The sequence below is a fragment of the Ambystoma mexicanum genome, chromosome 4q (assembly GCF_040938575.1).
Source record: "Ambystoma mexicanum isolate Mex_15411 chromosome 4q, UKY_AmexF1_1, whole genome shotgun sequence".
Lineage (NCBI taxonomy): Eukaryota > Metazoa > Chordata > Amphibia > Caudata > Ambystomatidae > Ambystoma > Ambystoma mexicanum.
In genome coordinates, this window is record NC_090928.1 from 326466842 (window position 1) to 326491594 (window position 24753).

Here is a 24753-nt window from a genome sequence, read left to right on the forward strand (position 1 = left end):
AAAACCTTAAAATAGTTGCTTGGCATTGAGGATTCGGTTCTGCTACGTTCCAAAATGAAAACTAGGAAGCAGCCAAACACCCTCACATTTTCAGCGGTGGAGGCAGACATGGCCTTTCTGGCTGATAGGTAGAATGGAAACTTGTCTAGAGTGAATGGGTTGGTTTACATAGACTTAATGATGATAGCAAAGGTGTGGCTTTTTGTGTGTGGACGTTATGGATAGTAATATACAGTCCAAGATATTTCTTGTAAATGTTGAAGTCTCTTTAACCATATACAAATAAAATAAAATAAAGGAATAAATGTTGGTTTCTAAAAATAATGGGTCAGCTAATGGAAGAACTCTTTGGGCAACTTTTGAGGTAGTGTTTCTGCTTTAGCTGTCCTTATCCACTAAAGCCACCCCTTTAGTGCCAGAAAATTGTAAAGAGTTCCAAGAGCAGCAAACGGTTCAGTTTTAATTTGGATCAACTAAGGTGGCGTCATGACCTACAGATCCCGGTTTCACCAAACAACATGGTGGCAGTGATACCGGTGCTTGCTGTGGCACCTAGCCGACCACTGGTGCCGGAGGGCTATTATCCCCTTTACGTGCATTGTGCACAGATTACCACGTGACCGCCGAGCTCTGTGTGTAATACAGAGGTAAACACGGTATTTCCCAGAGGCCGATGCTGCTCAACACGCTTCCTAGCTGGTTGTGGGGGCGCTCATTCTTCTCCTGCCCTTCCTAGCTCCTTATCCTGTATTAAAATGTTGAACTCAGATTCTTGGCTTTTCTCTGAGATTTAATGTGGTTTAAGGACCTGCCGCTTGCATTAGGGCTGCTCTTGGAACGCCCTTTGCTGGTTGGCCAGACTTTTTTGACCGATCCTCTGGCTTCCGCTCCTCGGTGTTAAACTCTCAGTTGATCCTGTGTTTTTCTGTTTCTGGACGTGCATGGAACTCTCTGAGGAGCCTGCATTCTTTAGACTGCTCTGACCTTGCAGAAAGCAGCATCCTCCCGCTGTCGGGAAAGTGTGCTCATCCCTACAACCTCTTTAGGAACTATCTACCTCTTGGGCTAGGTGCTTCCCACAAGTTGTTGCTTTATTGACGAAGACCAGTTTTGAGGGAACAGAAGGCAGGGTGGGACTGTGTTCCATGTGTTGTGACTAGTTATTCCTTGTTTCTCTTACAGCCTCTGGAGAGAGCGTGAGTCATTCCCTGCCTCTCTTCCATCTCACTGGGTGACCCAAAGGTATTAATGTTTCCTGGATTTGCCCCATTAGAGGAACAATCTTTCTTTCCGCCTGAATTAACCTACCCACATCCTGTATGAAGGGACATAATCCATTGTATTCTAACAGAGGGTCACTCTTTCTGTTGGAAAGTGACAAGACTGGAGACGAGCATTATGCTTCAACTTCTTTATTCACTACTCTTCAGCAGTTTCAACAAACTAACACCAAAACACGTTTTGCAAAGGTAGCGGGCGCCCCTCTCTCGAAAGAACAGACTTGATAACCTGTTCAGTGGTTATTAACCACTTGAGAGTTAATCTTTCACACTGCTTTTACTCACTGTGCCTTTCACAGATGGGAAATATACATTTGCATATCAGTCTTTGTCCTGCCCAGGGGCAGTCCAGCACCGAAATGCAATGGCAATTCCAACCTGAACGAGAGTACCACCAGCAACCCCATACACGTGTTTCACCCTTGTTGGGGATCATCAGTGAGGTGAAGCTGATGCCTCTCTAAGCACAGTGAGAGGGAGACCATGTCTGGTTGCCCCCAGGAGACCTAGGGTTACCAATCCCAGGTTCCTTGAAAAATAGTTTTGCAAAGGTAGCGGGCGCCCCTCTCAATGAAGAACAGACTTGATAACCTGTTCAGTGGTTATTAACCACTTGAGAGTTCGCAGCCACTGCTTTTACTCACTGTGCCTTTAACACCAAAACACATAAAAAATGCCCACAGTGGCTTTTTTCTCTTTCTGAACTACAGACTCTATAGTCTCTGTAGTCCATGACCTCCTCTGCTCAGCTATGACCACATCCTGTCCCTGAGCTCCTCCTCTTCTTTTACTGCTCTTCAAGCAGATAAGTACCTTTTCTCTCACCTCCTGCTAGTTATCATTAACAAAGTGATTATATAGTGTCAGAGAGGATTGGGAAAGGTAGATTATAATAGGCATAAGGTTTTCTGACAGAGTAGTCTTGACAGAGTTTTAGAAAGGGATTTTACTAGGAATATCACAGCATACACGCATAGAACATGATTTGCATAAATTGTTGCTTCGCGTCGTGTGTAGAGGTTCAGACCACATCACGTCTGTGATTAGAGATCCAGCAGCGTGTCGGCCCCGTGCCGCATACCTGGCACCCTAGGGGTCTCGGCGGCCGGCGTGGAGCTTCCCAGGCCCTCATAGCCAAGGGGAACAACACAGAGCTCTCTTGCCCCCACCATCTTGAGGGTGGAGTCAAAGGCAAAGCTCTGAGCCTCTTAAGACCTCGAAGCTGAGAAGAGCTGCGCCGGAGCACTACGGCCCCCACCTTTGTGGGGGCAGAGCCATGAACGAAGCTCAGAGTCTCTGCGTCGTATTTGCAAAGCGACGCGGAACTGGAAAGAGCTGTGCCCGGCAGTGAACACTCCTATGTTACTCTGTAATGTGAGAGAAGGGGTTCTGCATAATTTAAGCATCAGTGCAAGTATATTTGAAGAAGCGCTCGGCACACCAGGTGTATAATGCGCTGAGAGCAGGGTCAAGCGAGCTAAGGAGCAAGAAGCTCCCAAGTACACACGTGGAGGTGATTGAGCCTCATTAAGAGACACACAGCCCACCGATCGGGCTGCAAGACTGACACAGCCATCCCAGGCAATTCCAGAGAATAAGAAGTAATACAAGAACTGTTGATAACAGAGATTTGAGCATCTGACTGGAGAAGTGAGCGTGCACAGACACCAGCTGCAGGTACTCAGGCACACAGCACCCTATCAGAAAATGACGGAATTTGAGTGGAGCGAAGAGGAGCAGTCATGGGACTTAGCGGCTAGCTTCAGAGAGGTGCTGGGAACTCTCTAGTCAATTCTGTGGCCCAAGGGGTAAGACCCCTGCAAGAAAAGCTGGAGAACTTGGAAGCAATGTAGAACCAGCCAAAAGATAGCATCACTGGGACAGAACGCATGCCCACTGAACCCTCTGAATCGGGGTCTAAGGGGAATACTCAGGCCCGGAAGAGGAAAGCCCCTTCTAACCCCCAGGGCCCTTCGGATGGGGCAATAGAAAAGGCCCCGGAGGTCGTCGATGCATTTGCGAAGCTCAGAGAAGCATATTTGCAGCGTCAGACAGTGTCTGATCTCACAACCCCCTCCCCAAGGGAAGACAATATGGGAGGTGATGACCCAGGATCGGAAGAGAAGCCAGGAGAATGAGACGCAACCTCACAAGTCGAGGAAGGGGCAGCAGAGGAAGATTGGGCATAGCCCAGCGGAGGTAAAAGAACCCGCAAAGAGAAGCACCTCGAGGAGGACCAAGAGGATATGTTTGACCCGGACAGCATTAGGAACCCGAAGTCTTCAGACTGGCAGCCCTCCCCCAGGGTCGCTCAATAGATGACCGTAAATTGAGAAAAGCCCTTGATAAGGAAGTCAGGCAGCGTCTTCGAGCAGAGTGCCCAAGACCAGACCTTCCATGAAAAGTAGCAGAGACCCCCGAGTTAGACCCCAAGATGCTAACTTTCGTATCTAAGACCAGCAAAGATCCCGGCAAGGGCATCGTCCGTTCATAGAAAAGTTGCCAGGGAAAAGTCCTGGACCTAGCGGGGCCACTAGCTAAGATCATGGATCTAGCGGAGAGGGCAAAAGACACGGGGGAAGAAGTAGACCCCCACGCTCTAGCAGGCTGGGCCCAGAGAGCCGTCTGCTTACTGGGGAACGCTAATTGCATGATTGCCTCGGAAAGAAGGAGAGGCCTCCTGCTGAAGATTGACCCTAAGCTCAGTGACCTCGCTTCTTACAAAGCAGGAGAGGCAGCGCAAGGTTTTCTTTTCGGTGACACCTTCGGAAAGGAGATGGGTAGCTTCGTGGGAACCTATACTTCGCTGGAAAAGGCTCAAGCTTCCATCAGGAAGATCTTCCCGAACAAAGTTTTTGCCGGGGCCGGTCACTTCAGGGTTCACGCGTCCGGTCGGAACCAAGGAAGTAGAAGACCCTCCAACCCCAGAGCTCAATACTGGGAGAATAGACAACAGGATTCCTTCTTCCCGGCCAGGGGACGTTTCCATAGAGGGTGTAGAGGAAGAGGATTCGGTCGAGGACAAGCATTCACTCAATGTGAGAAAAGTTCATTACCCTCCGGTGGGACGCAGGACTGCTATGTTTTGGGGAAACCGGCGTGCGCTTTCCAGCGATGCCTGGATATTGCAATCCGTGAGGGATCTGCGACTAGATTTTATGGAGCCACTGATACAAGAACGCAAGCCTTGGCAGCAGCACCTCTCGCGAGCAGAGCAGACCTTCTTAGGACACGAGTTAGCGCAACCCGTGCAGAAGGACGCGATAGAGAGATGCCCGAAGCCCCACAGCTTCGTGAGCAGCATGTTCCTGGTACACAGGAAAGAGAAAGTCTGCCCAGTGATAAATCAGAAGGAATTAAACGGCTGGATAGTCTATCGTCATTTCAAAATGGAGGGCATTCATCAGCTCCGAGACTCCCTCAGGGAAGGAGACTGGCTGACGAGTTTAGACTTGAAAGACGGGTACCTGACAGTTCCAGTGCTGGAGGAGTACAGGGGATTCCTAGCTATTTGTTGGAAAGGGCAGCTTTGGCAATTCAAGACAATGTCCTTCGGTCTTGCGTCAGCACTCTGGGCTTTTACCAAGCTCATGAAGCCAGTAACAGCAGCGATCTGAGAGAAAGGGATAAGGTTGATCATATACCTGGACAACTTGCTGCTGCTGGCCAGGGACCGAGAGACGCTGGTCTACCAGACGAAGTGGGTGCAAGACCTGATACAGTCACTGGGGTTTCTAGTGAACGTAGAGAAGTCAGACACCACTCCAGTGAAAAGATTGGACTTCCTATGATTTGTCCTAGACACCAGGAAGGCCACGCTAGAGCTAACAGCACGGAAGATAAGAGACATCAAGAGAGAGATACAAGGATGTCTGCAAAAACAAGTAGTTTCTCTCAGAGTTCTAGCGAGGATAGTGGGGATGCTTGCAGCCTCTATCCAAGCTATGTTTCCAGGGCCGCTACATTACCGAGCTCTGCAGAGATTGAAGATCTGGCATCTGCAGCAAGGACTGAGATATCATCAGTTAGTACCTTTGGATCAAGAATCCATAACAGAACTGGAATGGTGGTTGAGGAATATGGATGCCTGGAATGGGTGGGCCATTTTCGGAGATCGACCAGACCTGAACATAGAATACAATGCCAGTTGCCTAGGCTGGGGAGCGCGATGCAGAGACCTACAGACAGGAGGGAAATGGAGCGAAGAGGAGCTTCACCTCCACATAAACTGTCTAGAACTGCTGGCTGGCTCTTTCGCGATCAAAGCCTTTATGAAAGAGAAGATGAAATTGTGCGCACTGTTAAAAATGGACATCATCTCAGCAGTACGCTACATAAACCACCTCGGTGGGACAAAATCCAGGATGCTAGCCGAGCTAGCAATGGATTTTTGGCATTTTTGCGTCCAGTCAGAGACATCAGTGACGGCAGAGTATCTGCCCGGAGTACTGAAAGTAGTAGCCGACTGGAACTCGAGGTACCTCACAGACTCCAGCGACTGGATATTGGATACGACAGTGTTTCAGAGTCTGAATCAGAGATGGGGCCCTTTGCAGATAGACCTGTTCGCATCACGCCTCAACACGCAGACAGCAGATTATTTCAGCTGGAGGCTGGATCTGGGAGCGCGCGGCACAGATGCGTTTCTGCAGGAATGGACAGGAGGGCCGCATTACGCTTTCCCCCCATTCATGATGCTGAGCAGAGTGCTAGCGAAGTGTTGGAGGGAGAAAGCAGAGCTACTGTTAGTTGCACCACTGTGGAAGTCACAAGTATGGTTTCCCACACTGATGGAATTATCAGTTGACCTTCCGAGAATACTACCAGAAGGAGAACGACTACTCATGGACCCAGCTGGGTCGTATCATCCTCTCAGAGTGAGAGGGACACTCCCGCTCATCGTGTTCAGGATATCAGGAGACGCTGGGAGTTGCCAGGCATTTCGATGCAAGCTGCAGAGCTTATCGCGGAATCCTGGGCTCCTTCCACTAGAAGGAGCTACGACGCGGCTTGGGCCAAGTGGACTAGTTGGTGTAAAGGGAGAGATGTTCATCCCATGTCAGCCCCTGTAGTAGTAATCCTGAATTTCCTGGCACATCCGCTGCAAGATGGTAGAGCTTTCCGGATCATAGGAGTGTATAGGTCAGCAATATCTGCAGGACACTTGACAATTGAAAGAATAACAGCGGGGGAACATCCAACTGTAGTGAGGCTTATTAGAGGACACAAATTTAAAGTGCCCCCAGAGCCTTGTTATAACCCAGTCTGGGATGTAACAGTGGTTCTCCGTCTATTGGAGGGCTGGCCTCCAGACAGATACCAATCCCTTAAGCAGCTATCTGGTAAACTAGCCATGCTGCTATGTCTCGTATCTTGTAAGCGCGTATCAGACGTTGAAGCGCTAGAGATTACCAGGAGAGCCTTTGGTCCAGAAGGAGTGACGTTTACGATAGTCAAGAGGACAAAAACAGGGACCGCATCGGTCCACTACCCGTACTTCCCGAGTAGAAAACAATGCGAGTTGCATCAAGGAGTATGAGAACAGGACAGCGGAATATAGAGCAGCCGGTACCACGCAATTGCTTATAGCTCGCAGAAAGCCGTATCACGCGGTGTCCACTGCCACGATTGCTAGATGGGTTAAGGAGATAATGCAGGCAGCGGGTATAGATCTGAGCAAATATGGAGCACATTCAGAACGGGGAGGGATGGCCTCTAAAGCATTTACGACAGGAGTGTCATTGAGAAAAATAATGTTAGCAGCTGATTGGGTGAGTGATCGCACATTTAAAGAATTTTATTTTAAGCCAACCGAGAATTTATCAGTAACTGTATTGGGGAGGCTTTGAACAAGCATAATGCTCACCTCCAGTCTTGTCATAGAATAATGATTACCCCTGCTAACTGCGCAGGGAGTATTAATTCTATTAAAGACTAGGAGGCGAGCATTAATTTCCCGCCCACTTATATGTATTGTAATTGATGATGTTTTATGAGAATTGCAATACATGACACTACCCTGATATAGCTGTTTTGGTATTTCCTTAGGGGAAGATCAGAAGAATAACTGAAGAGAAGAATGGCTGTCGCAGTTGGACGAGTCGCCGGGAGTGGATCGGCATGTCAGTTTGCAGTGATTAAAGTCTTTGCTCTGTTGGCAGGACGCAGTTGGAAGTGTTCGAGGTCCAGTTCAGAACATGTAAAAGAGAGGAGAACCTCAGGGACAGGATGTGGACATAGCTGAGCAGAGGAGGTCATGGACTACAGAGACTATAGAGTTTGTAGTTCAGAAAGAGAAAAAAACCACTGTGGGCATTTTTTATGTGTTTTGGTGTTAGTTTGTTGAAACTGCTGAAGAGTAGTGAATAAAGAAGTTGACGCATAATGCTCGCCTCCTAGTCTTTAATAGAATGAATACTCCCTGCGTAGTTAGCAGAGGTAATCTTTATTGCTTTGTTCATGGTCGGAGTGGTACATAGAGCAATATGGCAATAGTGAAAGGCCGGCTTGACAAGTCAGTGGTAACATGTCCCTCACAGGTGTGAATTGCGTGGAGGGGATGCGTGCATTTTTCTCTTCGCCACACAGTGGAAAAGTCAAGAGTAAAATATAGACGAAACTGCCTTTACTGTTCCCTTTTCCACTATGTTTGTCGAAAAGTTTAAATGCCTCTCACGAGCAACACTTGTGGGAATTATTTACAATGGCTTCCTATGGTGGTAACTTCAGGTGGATTCCAATACAGTGCTTTTCTACAAGCATAAAATACATCTTTATGGTAAAACAGATGGGTTTGACTCACAGAGCTGGAAGAGGTGGCGGACATTAAGGTCCCTCTTCTCTCCAATTGTACCTGCCAAACCTTAGATCATGTGAATTGGTCAAAATGGCAGTAAAAGTGTACCACCAAAATAACACACAATTACTGATTTGCCTATACTTAGAAAATGGCTTCCCATGTGTCTCAGTTTTCTGGGCCAACACGTTTCACATGAATGCTTCTCGGTGCAGCGTGCTATTTTAAACGATGTGACCAGAATAACCATTTTCCAGTGATTTTCCCAAAATCTGTGCACCTAGGCACCATGGGCGCCACCGGCCACCCTTATAGAAATGCTGCCCCCTCACCGGCCCATTCAGTTATATATGTTTGTTTTGGTGTGCCATCCCAAGATTTCCAGCGTGGCCACCCCAATGAAAAATGTCTGGGGGCGCCACTGCTAGCCACTACAAAGGGCCTCATTATGGCAGTAACAGTCAAATCAGGGTTATTTCCAAATCAAAATCTGTCAGTGTGATAAAACAGGTGGTGTTTGGAAATTCCACCTGGACTTGCAGTCCCCCTTATGGCTTGGGAAAACCAGAAGCATGATAAATGCCTGCTTTTGAGTGCAGGTGTTTCCTTCACAAAAAGTAACAGGAATGGTGCTGGCGGTATTAACTATCCATTTTTAACTTCGGTATTGAGAACATTGATGTCATGGTAAGGTACTGCAATGTATGTAGTATTTTAATCTGCACCAACAGGGCTCACAAAATGCACTCAACCACTAGCATCGCTGAGTACTTTTAAGGAGGCTTGAGTACCATTGTTATGGTATTTTTATGGTTTTTATGGTACCCGACACTGTGGTGGATTCTCCCCAGAGTGCACCAGATTAATCCGAACTACTGCAAAATCAATCCGTGTGAGTCTGCCATTCAAGCCAGTTGATAAAAGTGAGCTAGGGGTTGGCTCTGAAGCAGCTGAGTTAGATGTGCACTGAGAACCAGGGGTGTTGCTGGGTCTGGAAAAGACCCGGGGCTACTCTAATGTCAGAACTGTCAGGACTGGGGGCTATGTAGCCTTTTGGATGTAGCTCCTGAGATTCCATCCGAGGCTACAACCAAAAGACCAGTGGCTATAGGGCCCTTAGCCCCTCCCCCCCTCCCCCCCTCCCCCCACCAGCAATCCCTCTGCTGAGAACCAAGGAGTCTACCTACCTGGACATATGCATGTTTATGTTTACTCTGAGAAGAGCTGAGAGAAGAGCGCTCACTTTCAAGTAGTTAACATTATTCAAGGGGCCTGAAGCAGTAAAGATCCTGCATTACACCATTCAGTATTTCAAAGTACTCCACATAAAACCAGCCAGTGCAACTTTCTATATGATGTTCCTGGCTATGCAATGGAGCCAATGCAAAGGCTTAATTAGATTTTGTAAATGTGTCTTGTTATAGTAGACAATAAATGGTGCTGCAGGGGTAAACCCTTCAGGTTGCAAGCTAGTAGCCAGCCATAGAAATTCACTAACCTCCTCAATTCGACACAGACAGACATCACAGCATTTCTTGCTCACAAATGTACATTTCCACTAGTCAGTGGCTAGGGGTGAGGGCGCATTTGTAGCCCAGGATTCTTTATAAATTAAGTATATATTTATTTATTTATTCATTTTACAACACTTATAAAGTACATATGCAGTATATGCAGTTTATAAGCTTGAACTCAAGAGTATGACAGGCTTTGTAGCTTAATCTCTGACATTGAATAGGAGAGGCCTTGTGAGGGGTTTGAAAAATACTATATTGCCCCTAACAGAGTTGTTTAATGGCCTTTTGATGGTGGGGCCTGGAGTTGAAAGAGGCTGCCGCTCAGGATGGGGCCTGGGCGGTGAGGTGAACACGGTTGTTGCTACCCGTCTATGTGGCACCCGCCAGACCATGAGTGAGGTGGAAAATGATAATCTCAGCTTCCCTAGGCTCCAAGCTCAACATCTTCAGCAGAAAGTGCTAAACTGACCCCTACAGGTGCATTGTGGTACGGACAACGTCGACACAGTCTTCAGACGTATGGGCTCATTTTTTTGTATATTCATGACAGGAAAGTTCAGAAGTGAGGGGCGGAGGAGGAGAGCCAGAGAGGCCGCTGAATTAGACCCCAATGCCTGTGGTATCTATGGCCAAAATGCACCCCTCTCCCCCGCTTATGGAAGGGGGCTGACGAGTGACCCAATGTTGAGCCTCAAAATACATTTGTAAATCATTGCCCTTCAAGTATAGTTAGCTTGCAGATGGCCAACTGCTGGCTCATTTATATTCATGAATGGCCATGGCCATCCATCTCCATGAGTGTATAGTGAGCCAACAGTAGGCTGCGGCCTGTAGCCCGTTCTGCATGCCTCTGCTACCACAGTTGTGCAACAAGACACTTTATCATTAGTTAGCGGCTGCATTGTGGGGTACAAAAGATCGACTCTTTAAATAAATGGCGGTGAACAGAAATCCCTTACCTCGGTCATGTTACTTCTTCCCTATATTTCATCTTCATCATATCTACCTATCGGCACACTACCCGTTTCATGTCTTATATGATGTAGCCCCCTGTATCATAAGGGGTGGCTTTGCCAGACCGTACATGTACCTGATTTATGCATCGAAACTCTAAGCTGAACTGTAAATGCAAATTTCTATGTAACTGTAGCTTTCCTCCCTCTGTAACCAGCAATGAATATCTGTAACAGCACCACGATGCCCAAGGGCTGATGTGCGCTTTAATAATACGATTAAATAAATAAACAAATGCTGCCTGCCTGTATAACTGATGTACCCCCGTAGCATGAGATGTGGCTTTGCCAGACAGTACATCTACCTGATTTATTCATGTTGCCTGCCTGTATACCTGAAGTAGCCCCCAGTACCACGAAGGGTGGCTTTTGCCAGACTGTACATCTACCTGATTTGTTCATGTTGCCTGCCTGTATACAAGACAGACATGCTGTACAATAATTATTATTGAGGCATGGAGTAGGCAGGGAGAAGGGGTTGTGTGTGCTTAAGCTTGTGTGTATGCAGACGCATGTGCTGACCCTAGCCACAGTGAAGTGAGAAGGAATAAGCCAATACTATGTTGCGAGATACTATAGACTACTGTGGCAGGGTGGCAATAGTCTGGTAACCAACTAGAAAGCAGGTGTGTGCTTTTGTGATGGGCTCCAGATGTGCTCACACATTCCTTGAAGCATGGAGGCTAGTTTTAGAACAGTCATATGGTCATTTTTGTGTATATGTGGAAACTGGATTTTGCAAATCGCTTTTGGGCATATTTGAGATGCTCCTTTGCCCATTTGAGCAGCACCTTGACGTACCTTTGCTGCACCCTGTTTAGGAGATAGGGTATCATACCTAGGCTTTCTGCTAAGGGCATTCCTTCACTGCCTAATGAGGCTCATTCCTGTGCTAGCTAATTTGGGTAATTTCCATGCTAATGACTGTTGTGCTCATTCCTAGGTTGCTTGATGAGATCACTTCCGTAATAGCTGATGGGGTGCAATGCTATACTCTCTTAGGGGCGTCCCACCTGTGGTGCATGTTGCAATCGATCTTATACTGCCTGATGGGGCCATAACTATACTGTCTGTTGAGGAGTTGTACCTATAGCACATGTTGGGGGAGACTTTGTATCCCATCTGATGGGCACTGAGCACATCACCTGAGCATGGTAGAGTGGGATTTGACGCATCTTACAGCCTGTCAACCAGAATGCTAAGCAAGGCAAAATGGGTGACTGCGGCCTCAGTTTTCAAGTAGCCCTTTATCTAAACCAAAGGCTGTTGCCTCCTATGACCCTTAGCTGCAGCTTATTGTAATTGACTGTAGTTTACAGACTTCCTCTTCCCCCTCTGCCAATTTGCAGATGCTAGTTTTGTTGCACATGGGATAGAATTCATCGATTAGAGAAAGAGAGCAAGACAGGAAGAGAGAGAGAGAGCGAGAGAGCGAGAGAGCGAGAGAGAGAGAGAGAGAGAGAGAGAGAGAGAGAGAGAGAGAGAGAGAGAGAGAGATTTTGACTGGGGAAGAGTGAGCTAGAGAAATGGGACCTGGGGACCTGTATACATGAGGACAGTGATGGGAGTACAGGGTTGCAGATTGTTTTTCCTCGTAGTACCTACTCCCCGTTCCCTGACTAACCGTCTCCCCGCTAAGATCTGTGACCAGCTTACACTACACACACAAACCCCACACAGACCGCCACCAAGCCCCTCAACACTAACAGAGTTATGACTAAGGTCTCCGATTTAGCCGTGTCGCACTCTCCCACATCAGGGGCCAACCAGACCCAAAGCACTGTAGTCTATCAGCTCTCGCGCCCTTCCCTATGGAGAACATACTCCCAAGTTCCTCCGCCATAACCCATCAAAAGTTGATTGGCAATCACGATCCCGGTTCTTCCGACCTGCATCCATCAACACCACAGGTTTTGTATCTGCCTTTGCCTACTGTCCTGCAGGTTGAACCCCAAGTCCCCCTTTTTCTTACATAGCCAAGTGCAGCGAGGCCCTCAATAGTGGCAGACGGGTGCTATACAAGAGCACTAAATTACATTACTGTCTGACCGGAATCATTTGAGGGGACTTATACATTCTCTTGTGGGTCATACACATACAGCCAGAGGCATTGCCTTGGGGGGGAGGGCTGAGGGGGCTATAGCGCAAGTTCTTTGGTTGTAGCCCCAGATAGAACCTCAGGGACTACAACCAAAAGGCTATAGCTAGCCCCGAATCCCGCCATTCCCGACATTAGCTTAATTGGCCCTTGATCTTTTTCAGACATTGGAACACCCCTACATGCAGCCTAATGTGGGGAAACGGATGTGAACACAAAAATGATTTTCACTACACAAAATTCTAAACTATTGGTCTTTTGAACGTTGGCAATTAAATGCATCTCGTGACATTTGCACCGAATAGACGGCCTGATTTACAAACACGTTTTTCAGTGGGATTTTCCCATTGAAAAACGCTTTTGTAAACGAAGCCCTGAGAGTCTTGCAGCTCGTGCTGTATTAATTCTGAGCGTGTCTGCAGCCATGCGTGCTGCTGGCTAATGCCGTGAGCCGACTCTGATATCCTTTGCCCCTCTTCACATTATTTTATCGTACACAGCAACAGCAGGCGCTGCTTCCAGCCCAAGATGAATTACACCAAACTGCGCATTAGGAAAGCGTCTCCGGGGAACAGCGCTGCTCTGGAATCTTAAACTGAGAGAATGACGGGAGCGCCCACTTAGTATAAACTCCACGTAGGCGATGACTGGGAAAAGACAAATGGCCGCCACGAAAATGGCGCCTTTTCGTGTTCTCGATGGGGGCGATAGAGCTTTAAATAGACTTCATATCCGTGAAGGCCTATCCAACCCACACAGAATGCCACCTGGAATACCAACTTCCCAACTGCAGAAAAGGCTCCTTTCACACCTAATTTTACAGAAAAGCAACTCCATCTCTGCTTAGGCGAGTAGCTGGCCACGAAGTGTTTCTGGCTATTAGTACCTCACCTCTATTTCCGTATGGTAACAATTTCTGGAAGAATGAACTATTTGTGTTTATAGAAAAGCGGCTTTTATTTGAACACCGCAGCACCGACCGATGAGAACAAAACAGAGGGGATAGAATTGCAGGAAATGCACTGGGGAGAATCCATTTTTCCGAAAATTGGTATTTTGTGGGTTTTGCAAAGCACTTACATGGTTGTTGGCGAGGCCGCATCAAAGTGCTGTGAGTGTCCAGTGGGAGAACCTTAATGGCTTGAGGGATAAAGGGAAGGGCGCCACAAAATTCCTTTAGGTGGTGCAGGTGGGGTGGGGGGCGGGGGTTCAATGTTCGGGGTAAAATGGACATAGCTGACAAGTGGCCCCATGTTATCCTTCCAGTAACGCCTTTTTTTGTTGCCAACAGCACTCTGTGTGTGGTTCTTGACAAGCTGCCCCTTAGCAGCAAGGTGGGGGGAAATGTACGGTAAGGTAGAAAGAATGAGCATAGCAAGCAAGCCCAACCCTACGCCGAAGGAGAGGTAGTGGATCGGTGTTGGTGTCTGAGGTCGATCCCACCCCCCACCTTTCCACCTCACATTAGAATCACTTACAAACCATTTGTTCAAATGGTGGATTTTACAGCACAATTTATAAATGAAATTGGATGCAAATCCTTAGAATGCACAGGTGTTTTGAAGGGGAGCATGTGGCGGACCGATACTTCAGAATCCAGGACTGCCATTGAGTGCAAGACCATTTCTTGGCCACAAATCATTTATGTGTCCATCTCACCACAATAGATCATTTATGTGTCCATCTCACCACAATAGATCATTTATGTGTCCATCTCATCACAATAGATCATTTATGTGTCCATCTCATCACAATAGATCATTTATGTGTCCATCTCACCACAATAGATCATTTATGTGTCCATCTCACCACAATAGATCATTTATGTGTCCATCTCATCACAATAGATCATTTATGTGTCCATCTCACCACAATAGATCATTTATGTGTCCATCTCACCACAATAGATCATTTATGTGTCCATCTCATCGCACACTGCTTCCTTCATGTGTCAATCTCCTCATACTGGCGACACAGTAGTAGTTTGGGGCACTGTCACTTCACTTAAGAAGTGCTTTGTTCTGTGCTCAACTGCCAAACTGCGAAGACTGACACTTCTTAATCACATGGCAGTAGAAACGACACCAGTTTCAAACATTATGGGTAGAGGTATGCTTAGTTGATTACATCATTTCCAAATGGTAACAAGTGAAGACATCTTCTGAAAAACATCCTTCTGCTTAAACTTTGCCTCAATATGGTTGACCTAAAAACATATTGAGGAAAGGCGAGGGGGGTTTAATGGAAGAAAACATATGAAAGAATGTGGGAGAGGGGACCAACAAGCTGGGGGAAACAAGGTGGCCTGAGATCCCTATAAAAAACAAAAAGGAAACAACAAATGGCCAAATTGAGAAGACATTATTACAGTAGACATTTTACAAAGAGACATTTCAACATGGAAGCTTCTGAATAATGGCTAGGAGATGTAATGTGCATCTTTGAGCCGGCAAATACAAAGGAAATCAGACTTGCTGGAAAATAAAATGCAGTTAAAATTAATAGCGTATGTAAAGATGGAGCTACAATGTGCCAGGTTAGTTCCTAAGTATACGTAAGTATTGCTCAAATAATTTATGTTGAAACATAATGGTGTTCCTCAAATAGTCAAATGAGCTGCAGAAAAAAACATCCCTCCCTTTAATTATTCTCCCATGTACAATTTGCAAACCCCCACAAAAAATTCCCCTCACCAAGAATTAAAGGGGTGGGTGGGCGACAACACATTAAGCATCAATGGCTGACCGTGCCTGACCCTTCACGGGACCCCCTTAAATAGCCTGGGGGGCACTCTGCCCTCCCCCCAACATGGCTCACTGGCCACTCTGCATCCCCCAAATGCACCCAGTGGTCCGAGGCAGGCAATGAGTACTGCTTGCCCCCTCCAGGATCCCCTTGTGTTAGACTGCACACAAAAACATTTAGACTCGCCATAAGTGGAAAAGGTTGCTTTAATGTGACAGGCCACAGCTTACAAACATCGCTAACCTGGATCCTCGGCCATACAGACTAACCAAACCGTTAACGCATCTAGGTAAACACACTTCCTCCCCCTCCCCCATTCCCATCCATCAAATATTCCTTCCCTCTTCAACTACCTAACATCTTTCCCAACGTTATTCAGGTCCTCTCCCCAAGTCAATGCCAGTCCTTCCCTACCTCTTCCCCTTTGTAGTAACCCCAGGCTAGCCTGTCCGTCCAAACTAAAGGAACCACTCTCTTTGCCGCGACTAACCCTTCAGCTTCAACCGACCATCATTTAACCCACCGTGTCCCCGTCACACAGAAAAACCCTCCCCAGAGGTGTTCTTTCTGCCCCACCCCTTTCTCAAAATGTTTGAACACTCCCTTCTCCAGCACCCTGCCACCCAATCGCATAGTACTCCTCCCCTTTTTAATAGTGAGGTGTACCTAGCCTTCCCTAAACAAGCTAAATTCATCATACCTAATATCCAGGTGCCATATCACACATAGTCCATCTCGCCCCTCCAATGTTAAACCCTGCTAATATTTACATGCTGGATAGGTACAGCCAATGCATTCATTCTTTTATGCCCTCCCTCTTCTGAGAAAGTACCTCTTCTGCATAGTCACGTCTCTAATCTCCCTCTCCCCCCCATAACCCCCTATGCCTTCTTCCTCTTCACTAACTCCGGGTGCACCTAGCTGACCTAACATCTACGTCCACCTTCTCACTCTGTGACCCCGCTAGGCCTACCTAACAAACCCTCCTCGAACTCGTCCCCAAAACCTGTGCCCTGTCCCAAACCGGAAAACTGTAACCATTCAAGTACCGCTGCCCCCCCCCTTAAATGACACATGGGACCTTATGCATAGACCCCTCCCTGCGTGACAGGGTGCTGTCCCACACATCTACTGCACTCATGTCAGGACCTGCCGACCACCCTGAAGCATGCTGTTTTACTACACGCAAATCATATTGTTGACTGCTGTCCCCTGTCCCCACCCATTTCAGGTGGGGCAACCAGGAAAAAAGGGGGTGGGGGCAGTAAGGGCCAGGATAAAGTCAGTTGCTGCATGCGAGGCCGGGGCTGAGTGCATAGGCACTAAACACTATAACCCTATATCCACGTCTATCCCCTCCTCTCCTATCCTCGCTCTAACCCTTCGTTGTACCTCACCCCATCAATCCCCCGACGTTCCCAAATGCCTTCTTGACAACGTCTTTAAGTAGCCACCCCTTTCTTTCAGGGTATTTCCCATGGTAAACACTTGCACATGTCATAAATGAACTCCAATTCTCTATGGTCCCCGACATCCGGCTATCAACACCAAACTCCCTCTCCTCCGTTTTTATTTTAGATATTTATAAATATATTTGTTAATTCACTTTTATTTATGTAATTCACTTTTTCTTTTTTGCCTTCACCTCCCTGTGAACTCACATAGCTCCACACAAGTCCCCTTTCCCCATTTCCTCCCTGTTGCCAACCTTAATTGTGCCCCCCAATGTATGTGTTATGTCCCTAAACTGGGGCCTTTTCCTCTTCCTTTATTCTAGCTCCTTCGCCACTACCTCGCCCATTACCTCCCGTGCTCACCTCTTTGCACACTGGAACACCATTTCTCTCGGTTCCAACCTGGCGGCCCATCTTCACACCACCTCTCTCCTACTGCCAAATAACTCCTGCTACGAAAGACAGAAAAGCAGGCTTGCTTCATTCCATCCCTGCCTGGGGCGTCCACCCAACTGCTCTTGAAATCACTGCTGGGGAGCGCCATCCAAGGTAACTCCTTGATTACTTTGTGTGGGTGATGGCACCCCAAACATCTGCCCTCGCGGTGTGTCAGTCCCAGGATCCGTCCTGTTCCCCTTCTTCCATCACTCTAGGTCCTAGCCCCTACCGTGCTGCTGCTTGCTGTGGGGGATGGCGTCCCGTCCATACCGGGAGGATAGCTCAGCGGCAACGTGTTCGCCTTGGAAGCAAGACGACACAAAGCAACACAGGTTTGATCCCATGGTCCGCACTTAGAAACCTCTGGGTATTTAAGCTCGGTATAAATACGCAACTGAGACAAAAACCATTACCCAACTAAAAAACAAACATTTCCTTTAACAGCGCATCAATGCCCGCCGGCTGTGTGAGCGCTTTAAAATGCAAATAAATAAATAAAATAAATAAATACCCCCCTTTACTGTTGCTCCCTCGTGCCCAAAATACGCATACCCTGGACCCTTAATCCCAGACTCCTCCTCACTTGCCCATCTTGTTCCCCTTACTCTAGCCCCCCAACCCGATCTACCCTCCCATATGCTAGACACTACCTCTTACTGTTATTCCCTGACCATCCGCCCGCCCCAAATAGGAAGTAGTTGGGTTCTATTCTCTGGCCACAAATGACTCTGACACTCCAAGTGAACTGTTAATTTATTTACTTAGTTTCAGGCTCATCAAATACAGTTCTTACAGTCAGGTAAGTAGTAGGGGACGAAGGACACCCACCAGCGTTGCTAGCCGGTATCACGAGGTGTACAGGCAACATCCGTGATGAGGTGCAGGCTTCCAATCGGGGGCTTGCACGTCATCACGATGAGATCTGTCGTCTCTTGAACTGGCTAGCACAGTTCATGGTCTTGCAATGGGTCCGTGGGCTGGCCACTTATGTGACCCCCTCCTCGTCTTCCTCCTCTGTGCGCCAGTCGTCCTCCCTGCCGTCTTCCGGCCCAGATACCACCAGGGCCCCCTGTGTATCTGCCTGAACCCCGACGGCCAGTCTGGTGGAGATCACATCCCTGCTAGAGTCGGGAGTCGAGGCGGAATCAGCAGATGTGGTCACATCACCAACAGGAGCTATGGCAATGGAGGAAGAGCTGGCACCAAAGAGAAGGGCACGTGCACGGAAGCCCCGGGGGTTGTCATGATCCCAGAGGCTGCCCTTGATGCACAGGCACCGGGCATATTGGCTGCAGCAGGCTCAGAGTAGGAGGCGACAGGACTCAGGGCTTTCAACAGCAGAAGAGCAGGTACCGGCCATCAGGCAGGAGGCAAACGTGGACCTTACAACAAGGATGTCTTCCGTGTTGGAGTGTTTAGGCCAGCAGATCGGGGCAGAGCAGCAGCGGGCACAGGAGGAATGACTCGCCATAGCCAGGGCTCAGAATTCACTGCGTCCAGCAGAGAGGCGGGTGGAGGTCCTTGAGGAGACTTGCAGAGAGTTTGAGAGGAGCATGCTGGAGTCCCTGCAAGCCCTCGAGGGGGAAGCAGAGGCCCGCCTAATGGAAGTGGACGCAGTGTTCGATGATGCCCTGGCGGAGACTGAGAGGGAGCATGGTAAGGAGGAGGACAAGCCCACTGCCATTGTATATAGTTCTTTAGGTGTAGGTTTCATTTATTTTTGTTCCTGGACTTTACTCCACATTTTGTACATAGTTCTTTTTAATGGTATTTTTTAGGATTTTAAGACATGTTTTGGGACAATGGACCCTGGTTGTCTGTAAATAGTTGTATTTTTCCAGGATCACCCATTTCAGGTGGGGCAACCAGGAAAAAAGGGGGTGGGGGCCGTAAGGGCCAGGATAAAGTCAGTTGCTGCATGCGAGGCCGGGGCTGAGTGCCTTGTTCACCATGGAGGAATGGTTTTCTTTCCATATGTGTTTTTATTTGGACTTACATTAATGGACATGGGCGACATGTTTGAGTTTTTTCATTTTTGACATCCAATTTATTTCCGTTTTCACGTTCTTTTGTTTTTTAATTTAATTCATGCTGGTTTTCTATGTTGTTTTTCCTGAGTATGATTTTAATGGTTTATAGTCATAAAACCGAAAAAAAAAATCCCGAAATAAAAAATCTCGAGTTCAAAATCTCGAAAAAAAAAATCTCGAATTTTTTTTTTAATACGTTTTTATCTCGAAATGGGGGGGTTCCCCCCCAACCCCCCTTTTTTCTATTTTTTTTTTATTTTAACCCTTTTTTTTACTTACCTGACCCCAAAAACACATATAACTAAATAAATAAATAATTCGAGATTTTTGTTTTTCGAGATTTTGGATTCGATATTTTTGCAGTTCGAGATTTTTTTTTCGGTCTTTTGACTGACCACCGATTTTAATACTGATTTTTTAATATATTTTTACCCGTTAAAATCAAAGTGGTGTCTGGTCCCGATGGTTTAGTGCAAGTTTCACTCTTCCTTGACTCAGTTCTCTGTCCCTGCTGTTGACCAATCTTGTTCATGTGTGTGCACTCATGCATGCATGTGTGATTTTAGGATTCCAATGCCATGGGGTATGTACTGGGGAGCATGACCAATAGATGGGTGTTGAGGTGTACCAAGAGTGTGCAGCGTGTGATGGCATTTGATTTCACATGTGCTGCTTTAATGTATATTGGTCCAAAGTGTTTTGGGGTGGGGGGTGTCCCATGAGACAGGACCTGCCTTCAGGTTGCTGTCACACGTGTTGGTGGGGGGGCATGAGGCGGGGCCTGCCTGCAGGTTGCTGTCACTGGTGTTGGTGGGAGGACATGAGGCAGGGCCTGCCTGCAGGTTGCTGTTACTGGTGGGGTGGGCGGTGTCCCATGAGACGGGACCTGCCTACAGGTTGCCATCACAGGTATTGGTGGGGGTACATGAGACAGGTCCTGCCTGCAGGTTGCTGTCACAGGTGTTGGTGGGTGAACATGAGGTGGGGCCTGCCTGCAGGTTGCCGTCACAGTTGTTGGTGGGGTGCCATGTGGGGCGGGCTGCCTTCGGGGGAGGTCACGGATGATGGGGGTTCCATGTGGTGTGGGCTGCCTGTGGGGGAGGTCACGGGTGATGGTGGTTCCATGTGGTGTGGGCTGCCTGCAGGGGTGGTCACAATTAATGGGGGGTGCCATGTGGTGTGGGCTGCCTGCTGGCGTGGTCATGGGTGATGGGGGGTCCCACATGGTGTGGGCTGCCTGCAGGGGTGGTCACGTGTGATGGGGGTCCCATGTGGTGTGGGCTGCCTGCAGGGGTGGTCACGGCTAATGGGGGGCCAAGTGGTGTGGGCTGCCTGCAGGGGTGGTCATGGGTGATGGGGGGATCCCATGTGGTGTGGGCTGCTTGCGGGGGTGGTCACAGGTGATGGGGGGTGCTATGTGGTGTGGGCTGCCTGAGTGGGTGTCACGGGTGATGGGGGGTGCCATGTGGTGTGGGCTGCCTGTGGGGGTGTCACGGGTGATGGGGGGGTGCCATGTGGTGTGGGCTGCCTGTGGGGGTGGGCATGGGTGATGGGGGGGCCATGTGGTGTGGGCTGCTTGCAGGGGTGGTCACGGGTGATAGGGGGGTGCCATGTGGTGTGGGCTGCCTGCGGGGGTGGTCACGGGTGATGGGGGTGCTATATGGTGTGGGCTGCCTGCTGCTCTGGTCACAGGTGATCCCATGTTGTGTGGGATGCCTGTAGGGGTGGTTATGGGTGATGGGGGCTGACATGTGGTGTGGGCTGCCTGCGGTCATGGTCATGGGTGATGAGGGGTCCCATGTGGTGTGAGCTGCCTGCGAGGGTGGTCATTGGTGATGGGGGATTCCATGTGCTGCGGCTGCCTGCGGGGGTGGTCACGGGTGATGGGGGGTGCCATGTGGTGTGGGCTGCCTGCGGGGGTGGTCATGGGTGATGGGGGCTGGGATGTGGCTGTCCCGAGAGGAGGCGTCATCTTCTTGGGGATTTGTGCGTGTTTCGCGAGGTATGCGCTGAGTTGCCACGCGATTTGGCTGGGGTACGGGTGGAGTGATCGCGTGGAAACTCATTGCGTGGAAACTCATCATGTGGAAACTCATTGCGTACCGCGGACACACCCCAGCCAAATCACGTGGAAACTCATTGCGTAGCCCGGACGCACTACAGCCAAATCACGTGGAAACTCATTGTGTACCCAGGATGCACCCCAGCCAAGTGGCGTGGAAACTATGCACGTTCCCCGTCTGCAACGGATTTTCACACGATTTTCCTGGGGAGGCTGTATGCTGGACATGGGTTGACGCAGGGGCTTGTGCCGTGTTGGGCATTTTTCTGGCTTTTTGCTGCGTGTGGGGACATGTTGGGGCATTACAGGCACTGCTTGATGTTCCTTGTGCCACGGCTAGTGATGCCTCGGTCAATCCATGACTACGCATGCTGCACAATTGTTTATTTGTGCAACGGCTGGTGCACGCGTGGCGTACCCTTGTTCTCGGCACACGGCGCTTGCGCCTACGCTGCGCTTGATTCTATGAATCGGGCCCTAAATGTGATTTTGATAGGGCTTTTTTCCAGTCGTACAGTACAGAGTATGGAGCATTGGCCCTCGTCAAGGACCTACCCCCACACTCACTTAGGTCACACAAGATCTTCCCATTGCCTTCTATTGTGTCGAAGACCAGTAGGGCGCCCGCCCTAGATCTATTAGGTGAGCTGCCATAAGGTAGCAGTCTTCCACTTATGTCGAAGCCCAAGGGCCAAAGCTGTTCTGCTGAATTGAGCAACAAGTTGAAAATTAATTTCGAGTCGATTTGTAAGGATATGCGTGTGGCATCCCTCTATAGGAAGAAATATCCTTTTCCAAGATGGCAGACATCTTCCCTCCTTCTCTTTCCATGGCGACCTGCAGGAGGCGAAGAGAAGGAGCGAATGTGTCAGCGGCACTTGCCGCTGCCGAAATAAGTAAAGTAGAGGGATGGGGGGGTGAAAAAAAGTATAAAAAAATGGGACAGAGGGTGGGATGGAAGATGAGGAGGGGGAGAACCGGCCATCAGGCGGCTTGGAAAGTGGGCTTGTACCAGCGGTTCAATGTTCCTAGCCACCTAATTGGCTGGTTGCCCCGGCCAGGGTGCTAATAGACAATTGTATACTAAAGAAAAATATAAAAGGACAGAAACAATTTTCTGTCCCAAATACTTTTCTCTAGCATACAATAAGGACCATCATATATGAACCTTTATAACTATCTATGGTCTCCACCGTCCCCTTTACAGGACATGGATCATTAAAAGACCGGGATGGCATATCATCGCACAGGGCAGCACTTCTCCTCTTTTTAATTTTATATTTGTAACACTCCCTCAATGCCTGCTTTCAAACAGTCACACATCCATCCACCAATCACTTCTAAAAACTCTGCATATAACCATCTGACCATACTCAGCTTCCACACACAAACTGCCACTTAACAATCTTCTACAAATATTTTGCATCTGCATTTCCCTTACTTATACAAACAAATGGTATACAATGTTCCTATAAATGCACATATGGATTGTGCAGTGAGAAAAGTGCATAAATAGAAGGGGCAATACGAATTGACAAGTGCTCATGAGAACCCAGGAAGGAAATGCGAAGGGATGCCAAGGTGGGACGCCACTGGCTAACTACAGAAGCTGAAATTACCCAAATGTGAGATGCATCTTAACGGTAACATCCGTTTAACAACATTTTTTCTTTCAATTTAATAGGTTTTTATAATAATTTTTTTTATGGTGTTACATCACTGTATATAAGTTATTAATAATTCTTCTTTTCATACATATGAAAGAACTATAAACCTCATTTACAAAACATATTTTTTGCAACACATACTTATGTCTATCATTATCAGCAGCGCATGCTGGGGATGGAAATCATCGTTCAATTGCCTATGGCATAAGGATTCACCATGACCCCAGCCAAACCAAAACACCCCTATTATTCACTGCACCTACCCTGCATCCTAGCTGAGTGTCCACTATATCCTAATAATGTAACCAATGGCCAGTGCTCATGGCTTGCAGCCATGGCCAGTCTCCAAATCCATTGGGCATAGGCTTCGGCCATGCCGCATTCCCCAATAATCAAATCAGAGTACACATTTGTGTTTGCGGCGGGCCAGGCCCACTACCCACACACCAAATATATATCACTCATTTTTCTACTTACATTCTTACACTTTTAAAAAATAAAACACAAGACATATTTCCAAAAACATTCTTTCAGGTCCTTGCTAATGCTCATTGCGCAGGTTTGTTTTAATCTAGTCCACCACTTCAGGCTGTAACCGCAAGCAGAATTATTTTTCCCATTCAAACCTACCGCTTCGGCCATGCTGCATGCCCCAATAAATTACAGTACATATTCCTTCTTGCTAATGGCCATGCCCTTTGCCCAGACACCAAGGTTCTATCACTGTGTTGTGTACTTACATTTTACACTTTTGAAAAAAATAAAACATTGGACATATTTGCAAAACCATGCTTTCAAGTTCTTGCTGACCCTCTTCGTGTATATTGCTGCAGTCCCATCCAGCACTTCAACCTGTACCCACAAGCAGATTTTTTTCCCTCATTCAAACCTATCCCAATTAAAAAAAACTTTACCACATAGCCGGTCCCCGGTGGCCATGCCCACTTTAACTCCATTTCTGGTCCCTCGTGGTTATGGCCAGTAGCCAGATTGTCCGGGCCATGTCCTTAGGTCAAGCCCCAGACAATCTTGCCACTGCCCATGGCAACAGGCTATACCTCAGTCACCAGAGGTATATCACTATATTTTGTACCTACATTATGACACTTTTCAAAAAATAAAACACAGTCACATTTGTAAAACCATGCTTTCGGGTCCTTGCCAATGCTCCTTACACGAGTTTACTGCAAATCCGCCCATGTTTTATCTTTTCAAAAGGGTCAAAATGTACGTACATACAATAGTCATATAATTTAGCCCCCACTTGACAAAATCCATTCAGACTTTGCACAAACATTCAAGGATGGGTGTGTAATCTGTCTGCAAACTTTTGTCCACAATCGTCAAATGGCAACAAAGATATAAGCCATCTAAAAATGTTGCGACCCTGCCTTGTAATTTTGCCCCCTCTTGACAAACTCCTACCAAACTTTGCAAAAACATTCATATCTAGATCTACAATAATTTTGCAAACTGATGTGCAGATTTGTCAAATGGCATCACATTTATAACCTTTTTTTTTAAATTGGATTTTTATTAAAGTTTTCAAAGCACGTCATATATAAGCAGACAACGGTATGACTTGGTATTTTGCACATACATGTTAACGAGGAAATAACAAACCGCATATAACCATTGCATCTTTAGTTATAT